Raw genomic sequence first — 12,355 nt, forward strand, 5'->3', positions numbered from 1 at the left:
AGTCCTAACCTTTGCTGCTATAGTTTTCTGCTGAGAATCTTTAAAAGCCATGACCCCAGTTCAATACTGCTACTGCCCAGTTTTTGTTGTTCTCATTCCTGTACCAAGAAAAAGGAATCACCATCAATGTCTTCCTGCTATCTCAACATGCACAGAATGCAAGACCTTTTGCAGAGGACAGCAATAATGTGACAACAGAGAGAAATTAGAAATACAAGATTCTTTGCCATTCTAGCTCGTTTTTCATACAATAGATACTCCTGATTTTTGTAAACAGTGATATTAAGGCTCTTCCTGGAAGCCATGAAATAGAGGAGTCATTTTGGTGGATTCAGAAGTGGAAGTTGAAAGGAGAAGACACTACACCATCCCACTGGTCTCAGTCTCTCTCACACAGGCAAAATTCTGCTGACAGTAACACCCTGAAACACATTCTGATGCTCAGCCTGGGAAGGGGGCTGGAGGAGCTTGGTGGGGAAGGGTACAGGAGCAACATGGAACAGTGCAGTGTTTGCATCACTCTCTCAACTCCTGGGTTCAGGCCCCAGGTGTACTTGGGCAAAATAGTCCCAAGCTGGGCCTGACATGCACTGAAATTCTGCTCTTTAGGCTAAAATCAGTCACTACTGATGAGTATAAGCATCAACGTGGCCAGATTGAGCCACTGGTCAGAAAGGAAGACAGTGCGGATAGAAGGGCAGCCTAGAAATTACTGTAAGACCTTTGTTCAGGCTGAATGTTTTGGGAGTTTTGTAATGTGTACGAGTGCCAGGAACTCCAGAGAAGTTTATAAAGAGTAAGCATGAGGCAGGAAAGCTGATAGTTTTAATTTAAGTCTCCTGCTTACTAAAAGTGACAAACAGTAGAGAAGTCATTGCTCAGCACAGGAGAAGGTGTAACAGCTGTAACCTAGAGGTAGATCAGAAAAGCCCTGGTTGCTGGGCTTTGGTTTTTTTAATCTGGAGGAGAAAAAAATCAGTATTAAGATAAACAATAATCCTTGAGAAGGTTAGCAAGAAGGTGGAGCCAACCTCCTTTCTGCGGTACTGGATGTGAGAAAATGGATATAGTCTGGAAAAACAAAAAAAAAGAGTTTCAGGCTGGGTATAAAGAACATTATTTGTCATGAAGGTGGCCAAGCAGTGGAATAGGCTGCCCAAGGAGGTTTTGCAATTGCGCTCCTTCCAAATTTTCAAGACCAGATCAAATAAATCTCTGAACAACCTGGTTTGTTCTCACAGCTGACCCTGAGTTGGGCTGGAGTTTGAACTAGAGACCTTGTGAGGTTCCTTCCAGTGAGATTTAGCCTGTGATCCGAGGATCTGCCAAAAATAACCCAGAGATAATCATAGAAAAGCAATCCATGCATAGGAAAGATCAGTGAATAATTCAGCCAAGGGGAGAAGGCATGTATGAAACGGGGAGGAAAGCCTTACACGTAACTCTTTCAGATGCATACAGAGACATATAAACTTTGCTTTTGCAGTGCATAAAAGTTTCTATTTGGAGAAGATATGCTACCATACTTGTGAAAAACAAAATTAAAGTACTTTCTCAACAAAATTGTCCCACTACAATAACCTCCTTACAAAGCAGAGTGTTTATGATTATTATTTTTGCCAAGATCATTTCTTCTTCTTCTACTTCTTTCACAAGAGAGCAGTATTTATTTATATTATTTCAGGGAAAATATACCAACCAAATGTATAGTAGAACTCTTCACCTTATGTCAGCAAGGAGTAAAATCTAGGAAAACACTTCTTTCCATTCCTTAAAAGTTCAGTAGCCATTCTCCCATCCTTACAATATTCACCACTTTCTTTTTCTCCCTTTATCTCTCAGTCAGTGGGTAAAAGGCAAATTGCACATTGTTGTCCTGTGATTCATCCTGAATGCAAAAACCACCCTTTTAGTATGACATGTGGTGTTAATCACCATTTTCCTGTCACTTGATGTCAGAGTTGGCAATTTTCTAGCATCTTCACTGGGCGGCCATGTGTACATCATTTCCCATTTCTTTGCTGCATCCAAGCTTGGGTAGCAAATGCAATTAAGCCCATGTATTTCAAAAGGATTTTTTTTCCTCTTTTACATATTCAGAACCTGCCTCATGTTTAGACAGTGTTAGATTAAACTACTCTCAATCCCAGTGGATATAAATCAACACATCTTTTAATACACGGGGTTTTTGTTTGTTTTTCTCCATCTATGCCAGTGTACTCCTCTAAGCTATTTATTTGGATAAGGGGAAGGCCAACTACATTCTTCCACCCCTGCCAGTAAGCTGATTGCTCTTTGGCTCAAGCTGCTCAATATATTCCAGACTAGAGAAGGGAAGTTTCTTGTCCTCAACAGCTTGGCAGTGCTCTGATATGTTAAACAGATGCTTGTGTTTTACACCCAGTTCATAACTACTTATCACTGGTGGACTTAAAGATCTTACACATTAGTTCTTCTTGATTCCCAGTGGTCAAGATTTGCATTAAAACACCTCATTTGCTTCTCTTCTGTGTTTGTGCTTTCTGTTAATTCTATTGGAAACCTTTGTTTGGCTCAATTTGCAGCATTAGGATTTGCATGTGATTCTTGGAGTAGGTCCTTCTGAGTACCCAAGGTTTCTCAGACAATGCCACACCAAACTCCTTGTGTCAGCTCTCACCAGGAAGCAAACTCGAGGAGAGCTGTGAAAACTGCAAACAAGTAACAGCAATATCTAACTCAGTCTCACAAAAGTGTTTAGTTCTTGGACAGCTGTCTATGGAGTGAGCAGTTCAACATTCCCTTTTGTAATTCTACAGCCAATACAGATCAGTCTCCCTGTAGCACCAAGGGTAAACAGAACATCTGTTTTGAGTTCATAAATACTGTCTTAAAATAAACCCTAAATTCCAGAAGTGTGAAATGTTAGGAATTATCTTTTTGCCATCCATTCACTCATTCTCCAATAACACAACTTCTCAACCAACTCACTGCACCCTCCACACCTACACCATGCATTTTAATCAATTTACATACCATTCACTCAAAATTAATAATAAGTAAAATAGCTACCACCCCATACTAGAACATTTCAGCCTAGAAAGTGATGAATTTACACAACATAGAACAATCTGAACATGGAAAAGATTTGCATAAACACTAATGCACAGCTACTGTAGTAAAGTATCCAGCACAACACAAAATAGTAAGGATGTTTTCATTATCAGGGTTAGGTCACAATCCCAATTGTTACAAAGTTACCTCATATAGAGAAGGTAACATGGGAAATTTAGATTGTGGGTATTATTGATAATCAAGGAGCAGAGCAAAAAGATAATATGAAGAAGACTGGGGAGAAAAAGGAAGGTGCTAATAAAAGATGGTATAGCACAGCCAGAAGAAACAGAACATAAGCATTGTTTGAATAGCATAAAAAAATGTATACTTGGTAGTAAAAATTCGCTAATTTCTAACAAAATAGCTCTAGTTAAAAAATAAATACAATTCTGTATAAAAAAATTTAAACTTAGGGATAATTCTGTATAGTACTATCCCTACTAATAAAAATCGTGATTTTAATAAGAACCAAAATGAAAGCATAGTCTCAGACAAACATGGGGTTTTTTCCATGCTTTCATTTGGCACACTTGTTACCCCCTCCATCCTGGCCTTAGTGAACAAGTAGAAAAAAAAATATTTGTAAAGAGAGAGGCAAAAACCCTGTTACTGCCACATAAACAATTTGGTTTGAGGTGCCATCCACGATTTTTATTGTTCAGCTATGCACCACATAACAGCCTATAATGTTCCTTTTGTGCTTACATTCAGTCCAGAAGCCTTAACACCCATGCATACAAGATGTTCTAACACAAAATTTTTTAAGTGTTGATTTATTGAAGATGTATTAGCCTTGTGACTAATACTGGTTTTTTTGAACATGTAACTCTACTATCCAATAGGCCTTTTGAAAAGCCACTGCCAGCTTTTCATTACTGCCATTTTAATGTCTTTCCATAGAAGCATGATCTCCTATTTTATAGCTGTCCAATGAGTTAGGAAAATAAGTAAAAATCTTGTTCATATACATTGATGTCTACATTTCAGTGCAGGCAGTGTGTTCCAACAAGATACACTGGACAAGGAATATATTCATTATGTTTTTTGGGGATTTCATTCATATGACACCTCTTTTAAAATGTATCTGCATACTGTTAATTGTACATTGAAAAAAACATGTTGAAAACAGACCTTTACAGAGAATTAGCAAACTAAATAGTAAATCCAAACCCAAAGGGCCTACATCAGATTTTGAATTCCTTTTGCTGTTCCAAAAGTATTATGTATGATGTCAGAAAAGGCTATGTGAATCCAGGACTCTAAAACTTGCATTAGCACTTGAATTTAGTCACAATTAAACTCAGCAAAGTGAATCATGCAATTCGTGCTACTCCCGAAATCTAAATTTATTATATAGGATTTATACTTTTATTTAGTTCTCTAATTTACCGGCTTCTGCCTGGAACTAACCCATACCTCACTTTCACTTATCTCACTTTCAACACAGCCAGGGAAAATTGTTTCAGCATTATGAAGCAGAAAACCAATTCCTGTATTCAAGGAAATTGTAATTTGGAAAGATAATGAATCAGGGGTATCCTGGTTATCAAAATCCCTGAATAATTTCACAACTGTAGGTCACAACTAGATCAGGCAGTGTCAGGCTGGACTGCAGTTTGACTACCTCTGGCTCTCCCCTTCGGCAGCTTTGTCTAAATTGGACTCTTCCCCAGGTGGAGCCACACTTGTTTTTGAAGCAGTCCTTGGTGCCTCTCTGCTGCCTGACCTAAGTCAAGCCCTGTATTTCCCCACCAATACTTACATCACCTGGTACCCACCAGGAACAGCAATATTGGGAATGCTGACCCATGAAGAACACCATATGGCTGCAGGTGTTCCTGAGTGCCATGCTGTCTAACCCACCTTACAGCCAGCCAGATGCCATGGTAATTAAAAGCTGGACACCAGCCAGAGGCTACTGTACAGCATACTTCCAAAATTCTTCAATGTGTAGAGATACAATAATCTTATCAATAATTAACTTCAGGAAAACAGATGTAGTGAGAGATACAGCAACAGAAACAAACACAATCTAGGATGTGCATTTACAGAGAGAACTATGGCTCATCCCCACACACACATAGTTGGCCTCATTCATGTTTAGATATTCTCTAACCAACTATAGTGCAGTGAACAGTCATGAAGGTGCATTTATTTTCACTCATCTTTTACTCATTGAATTCATCTTTTTTGCCAATTAGAAAGCTTAAAAATAATTTTCACCACCAGAATGAACATTCATGCTTTACTGCACAAACATTTGGGCTAAACAAACCTCAAAGGGGTATGTCCTTTACCAAAGAAATCTCATTAAAGAATTTAAATGCATATTCAAAGGAAAACCTTCCCTGGTATTTCTCCCTTAGCTCAGGAAGAACAGAAGATACACTATCCACAACTTTCAGTCAAACATTTTTATTACTAAATTAAATGAAAAATATTGTGAAGTGGAAGATCCTGTACAGCAGCTCACAGACCTGACAAAAGTACAAAACACTAGCCAAACCTTTTTTTTATTCTTACGAAAGTCAAGGCATATCTTCTTTGCATGCTCTACAGAAAATAGCCTTATTGATTGTCAGTTCATCTCCTTCAAGATTAAAATTACTGAATGTTTCTTCATTACAGAACATTTTTATCTTCCACACCCTCAATAGGTATCATCAAAAATTATGTTCTTACAAAGAGACAACATTTTTTTCCTCTCTGAAGACAGGAAACCTACAGCAAATCTCTAGAGTATATTTGTGTTTAACATCATCAGCTAACTGTGCCCATCCTTTGTCACACATTAGAGCCAGGCTTTTAGTACCACTCCAGGTTATGTGTTGGGACACAGCCACAGCAAAAGAAACACGACCATAATCGTTGGACTAGCTTTGATTTTACTGCTTATTTCACCTCTCTTCATTGCATAAACATTATAGCAAGAGGAACCTTCATATGAAATTATCACCTAGATTATCTCAGTAAGTAATTGAACTTTGATCTCTTTTACTGATTTCTATAGAAATAGAAAGTCACTCTTCAAAACTAAAAGTTATTTGTTTAAGGAAACACAAGAGGAAAAGGGTAAGAAAGAAAAGCATAGGACCTACAGTCAAGTTTTTTTGCAAGTTTTGGGAGGCCCACTTGTTCTAAGTACCTACCATAATCGGGAGCAGATGAAATGGCTGTCCATAAGCCTTTGTCTTAACCTGATTTAATCAGTGTGCATTCCTCTGAGCTCACAGGCACTGTTTCATTCTTTGCAAAGTTTCTTTGTCTGGTCTGGGAATTTGGAGCCTGTCCAATCTGATTAGTTCATCAATAAAGGTATAGAGGACAAAAGTACTCTTCTACAAAAGAGTTTGCTATTCATTCAGCAGCTTCATTTATGTTACTATCCTGGACACCTTCATGCAGGTCTCCCTTAGGACTGGTTTACTGGTTTTACTTCTGAATGTGAAAAAGAAATAAAATCAGGCATGCACCAGTAATATCAATTATAAATAAACACAACATGTCCCACTATGGCCATAAACTACTCAGAAAATATATGGGCAGGGATAACTGAGTGTTGTACTGACAGCTTTCTAGAGAAGGAAATATCCCCTTGGAGTCACCCACTGGCCCTCTGGAGCCAACACCCAGCCACTGCCCTTTCTCTATGACTCAGGGTAAAGGCATAATCACAGAGGAGATAAGAGCAGTGTGATATGAGCTGCTCAGAAACCAGAAAAAGAAACCTGGTAAATGTCCTAGGCAGAGACATTTGCCTGGACAGAAAATAATTATCTTCCCTAATACATAGTAGCATCTATTAAAAGGAATATTAACTAAATATAAAAATAATTAATATCCCTTTGGACTAAAAGACAGATTTAACAATTTAGTAAGGGGTATAAGTCTGCCTAGAAAGAACAAAATGACAAAGCATCAACTTTCCAATGTTAACACTGAAATTTGGGTATGCACAATTCACACTAGAAACTAAACCTGCAGTCATAAGTACAAAGAACAGCCTTTCAGCACTTTTTGGATCACAATTCACATGTGCAGATGAGGTCATGCCAGCCCCATGGTTCATGGCAAGAGCATGACAGTAACCAAGACAACAGCACAAATGCTTCCTGCAAATTCCTCCTGTCGGAGTGTAGAGAACACGGTGACCAGGGTATTCTTTGCTCCAGATAAAGCCCAGTCATCTATCTTAACACAAGGTCTCATTAAGACTGAAGCTTGTCTCAGCTAATCAATTAATTCTTGCTTTATGATGTCCAGTTTTGGACAGCTGGTGCATAGTTAGGGGCTCAAACTGGGGAGCAAAGAATCCATAAGTTGTACCTCAACACTCAACAGAAGCAAACCTTAAATTCCTTGTACAGGTAGAAATATTTCTATGAGAGTGGAATAAAATATACAAGCATACTGCCCTACCACTGATATTCTTCTCCTGCATTACTTTCTATTAACAGAGCACTTAAGCTCACATTTTTATTCTTCTTTACTTCTCTTAGATCTAAATGCAATTAAATCCTCCAAGTTTGTGGATTAACATTACATTTGAAATTTGATGCCTTCTTTAAGAAAGGATGAACAACTCTTTCCTATTAACCATTCTTGAACTCTAGCAACTCCAGCACAACCTCAATACACTTCTGAACTTTGAAATAGTTTTCATTAAATTTCAGTGCACCTCTGCTCTTATTGCTTTCTAGGCAGTTGAATGCTTATTTGTACAAAACCTTCTGAGTTATGTTCATCATTACTTTCAGGTTCATGGCTGCTTTAGTTTCCCTGACAGCAACAGAATGAGTTCATTCTTCACATTCATTTGTTTCCCCACTAATAAATTTCTCAGGTCACACAAGTTCATTTCAAAGAGGTGTCTTCTTTTGCCAAGTGCCATAACATGTCAGTCATCCAGATGTGTGATGGTCTTCAGATTCCTAATTCTCCTTGGGCTGTCTCAGCACACACCTTCCCCTGGCACTGACCCACAGGCACAATCCAAAGCTTACTGACACCTTTTCTCTTTGCAGCATCCTTTAGAGGAGCTGTATTTTCTGACATGCAGTTCTTGGTACAAAAAATTACGTTCAAGAAAACGTGCTTCTGTCTATTCTGGTAACCAGTCACTACAAAATGCAAACTAATTCTTCTTTTGAAGACAGAGGTACCATCTGGAGATGGTACAGAGGTACCACAATAAAAATCATTTTAATAATTTTTTTTAACATTGTTGCTGTTATCTCTTGCTTAATAAACTCCAAAGTCATAACACCTTTTTTTAAGCAGAAGAGCTGCAAAATCCACCCACCCAAAATTTGCCACAGGTATGTGCACTAAATAGACACCATAAATTCAGGACTCGGTTCTTAGTAGAATTTCTGTGTTTTATCAAGTCACTGTGATTGAGCAGAAAGAGTGAGCAAAATACCAAACTTCAATTTCTTCTATAAAATCAGTTTCCTTTATATTGATTAAATTATTCTATCAACAGCTAGTTATTTCATAGTACAAAATCTTACAACTGAACTTACCATTTTTTTTCTGAGAATCCACATTTTCTTGTGGGCTAGGCTACATCTAAGCTACTTCAGTATTTTTTGGCCTATGTTTTTGAGAACTCTTCAAACTTCCTCAAAAATGTCTATGTTCTCACAGTAGGTTTTATGGAAGAAATCTTATTAACATTTTATAATATGATGAAGAGAGAAATTTGAGGCTAACTAAGAGACACAGGGCATCCTCTGGGGTATGTTATTGTTGCCATTAAAATTGCAAAGCTGTACTTTTCTGCTCTTTTATTTAAAGTTCAAATAAACTTTTAAATAAAAGAAGTTATGGGTATGGAGCATTGCAAGCTTGCCAGTTATTAGATAATTGTATCTCGGCACTTTCTGCCCTAATGGTGGATTTGGAGAGATGTAACTCAGTTATGAACAATCCCAGAAGTTGATTGGATGTTAAAGCAGAAATAGAGTGGAGTTGTTCCTATTTATCCAAGAAAGCTGTTGCTCCTTTTAATGTTCTAGTTTTCCCTCACACTCTTCTGCTGCATTTTGATTAAATAAAAAGGCCCAACAGGCAGAAAAAATGAGGGAAGTTATTGCACTTATATAACCTATTCTGGGAATTTAAAAAGAATAAGACTTTCTTAACATTCTCCCAGATTTCATAAGAAAACAATCTACAGTTCCTTCTGTAATGACAATTAGCAAATCAAGTAGTCATCAGTGGTGGGAAATTGTGTACAACAGGTCAAATCCATATCCTCTTTCATATTCATTAAAAAACCAATTATAAAATACTTAGAAAGAATTCAAAAACATTTTAACAAAGTATACTTTGTTGTTACTTATAACTATCAAATTTATCAGAGAATCCTGGGTTTATATGTATGATTTTCAGTTTTTCCATAGATTTCATGCAGATTAGGAACCACAGATGTCTACATGTTCAAGACTACAAAAATAGTTAAATGTCAGAAAGGATTTGAAGAAATTTAACTTTTAGAAGTTAAATATATTTGGAATTCTCAAAGAAAACAAAATTTTCTAATAGGCATGGGACATTTTAGCCAATCAACTGTTTCTTCCTCTCTCTTTTCAAAACACTCTTCCATAATGTATCCAAATTGTACCATTTATAACTTAAATCAGCTTAAGACTGTTAACAATCTTATGCTGTTGATTAAGGCTGCATGCACATTCTTTTTTATGATCTTTTACAAGTTCCAATGTTGTCAACCATTTAACTAAGCTAAATTAAATTAAAGTACACAGAAAAAACAGCCTGCCTCCACTAATGTTTTTTAAAGATACTCAAACTACTAACAAATTTGCAAAAATTTTACATTACCGAGGGCATTAGTCATTAATAGAATTATCTTTCTTTTCTTTCATTAAAGATGAAATCATTACACACCTAACTGCCAGACTGAATTTCCTTCTGTTTATTCCTTAAACTGGTTCTCTAGTTACTGCAGAAAGGCTCCACTAATAATGCTTAAAACTGTCAGCCTTACTTTAGATTTCATAATGGACAGTTACAATTTTTAGATTCTGAAAAGTAAAGATGCACCAAATAGAAGAACTTTTCTATGCACAGGTTCAAAATGTGATTTATAAACACCTGTGTAAAAAGATGGAGTATATGGACAATTACAAATAAAAATATTTTATACTTCTATATTTTACATGCACCCAGTCTTCACTTGGGGAGTGGTGTACTAAGAAATGTGAGCATTAATATTTTACCCCATAACACTGAACCATGTGGCACTAGCTGGGTGCAGGCTTTCTCCACATCATGCACTCACCATCACTGCCAGTAGTCATAGCTACAGGTAACACAAATGGGTTTCTTGTCACTATAACTACTGTAAATTCACTACTTATCCTTTCCCTGAAGCACTGAACACATTCAGGGAGAGGGCAACAAGCAATCTCTGAAGGCAGCCAGTGCAGCATGTCACTCACAGCAGGAAATCATCATTCCTCACCACACGTGTACACCCAACCCCAACTCCAGCTGTAAAGTACAGCTGGGGCCTTTAAAGGTCCCACACATGAACTGTACAATGTTTTCTGAAGAGATCACCTGAGACAACCTGAGCTAGATTTGTCAGAGTAATGTCACAGGATCTAAACGTGTCAGGGCCAAGTTCAGCGCCCCTCACTCCTCCTGGCAGTGGATTCTGCACAGCTATGCTGGTTCCTTTGATTCCTTCCTTTGCAGACCCCACATTGTAGAGATGCCTATGTGCAAAAAGCTCAAAAGACCCTCCCACATGCTCCTTGCTATCCCCTACTTTTCAACAAAATAGAGAAACAGGCATTTCACTGAGTGATGAATTCCCTGCTAAAGCAGTGGTAAAGGGGAGATAAAGATGGCTTCTAAATTAGACCATTAATGCACAAAGAGTGACACAGAATATTCTCTGCTTCTAAGACATAATACACCTATTGGAATGGTTTCAAAACCCCTTTGCTTTTGTCTTATTTTCTCCCAGACAGCACAGGCATGACAGGCATTTTGCAGTTTGGGACAGCTGCAGTTCACTTCAGTGATGCCCTACCAGAACACCATTACACAGGTTAATTGCTGTGACAGAGATTTTGGCAACAGCAAGTAGAACTTTCAAGATGAATTTTCTAGTGAAATAATCTCATTCTGCAACTGTCATGGTTTGACCTCAGCTAGCAGCCAAGCCCCACGCAGAGATTCACTCAACCCCCCACCAGTGGGATCAGGGAGAGAACTGGAAAGGTAAAAGCCAGTAGATTGAGTTCAATAGAGAAAACAAAATCTGCACACGCAAGCAAAGCAAAACAAGGAATTAATTCACTGCTCCCCATGGGCAGGCAGGTGTTCATCCATCTCCAGGAGGGCAGGGCCCAATCACACAAAGCAGGTGCTTGGGAAGACAAACACCAGCACTTCAAATGTTCCCTCCTTCCTCCTTCTTCCCCTCAAGCTTTATCTACAGAGCATGATGGCACATGGTCTGGACTATCCCTTTGGTCACTTGGGGTCGCCTGGCCTGGCTGTGTCTCCTCCCACCCTCCCAAGCACTCCCAATTTCCCCACCAGTGTGTCAGCATGGAAAGCAGAAAGGCCTTGGCTCTGTGCAAGCCCTGCTCAGCAACAACAAAAACATCTCCCTGTTATCATCACTGTGCTCAGCACAAACCCAAAACACAGCCCCATGCCAGCCAGTCTGAAGCTAATTAACTCTACCCCAGCCAAAACCAGAAGAAGAACATAGCTTGAAGTCCTCAAAAGCCCATGAACCCATAATAATTATTTATTCAATAATTTAGCAACCATTTTGCAGTTCTATGTCATTTTTCCCTAGGTAACATCATTCTGAATCAATATGCCATTAGAGTGTCAAAAATAGTTTAAGGATCAATGAGCTATAAAACTCACATTGCTGCAAAATCTTTATTTTTCAGTGAACTGTAAAAGCTGGTCCTTTGCTTCACTTGTTTTATTTCTTTTCCTTCTACCTTAGGCCTTCCTCTGCTATGCAGTCACTCCTGGTCCACAACAGACAGGAGTCTCTATGACAGGTATAACAGATGAACTTGATAACCATTTGCTCGTCTCTGCTTGCCAGTTATTTACACCCCCATCCTGATTCTTCCCCCAGCTTTTTTAAAAACACCATTAGTTGATACTTGAAAAATCACCTTGTTTCCAAGCCCAGGCCTTATCAACAGCCTGTACCTCAAAAAAGGAGGGACAAGGGTCTTTAACACCAAGGGCT

Source organism: Fringilla coelebs (genome assembly GCF_963513975.1).
Source record: "Fringilla coelebs genome assembly, chromosome: 8".
NCBI classification, from domain to species: domain Eukaryota; kingdom Metazoa; phylum Chordata; class Aves; order Passeriformes; family Fringillidae; genus Fringilla; species Fringilla coelebs.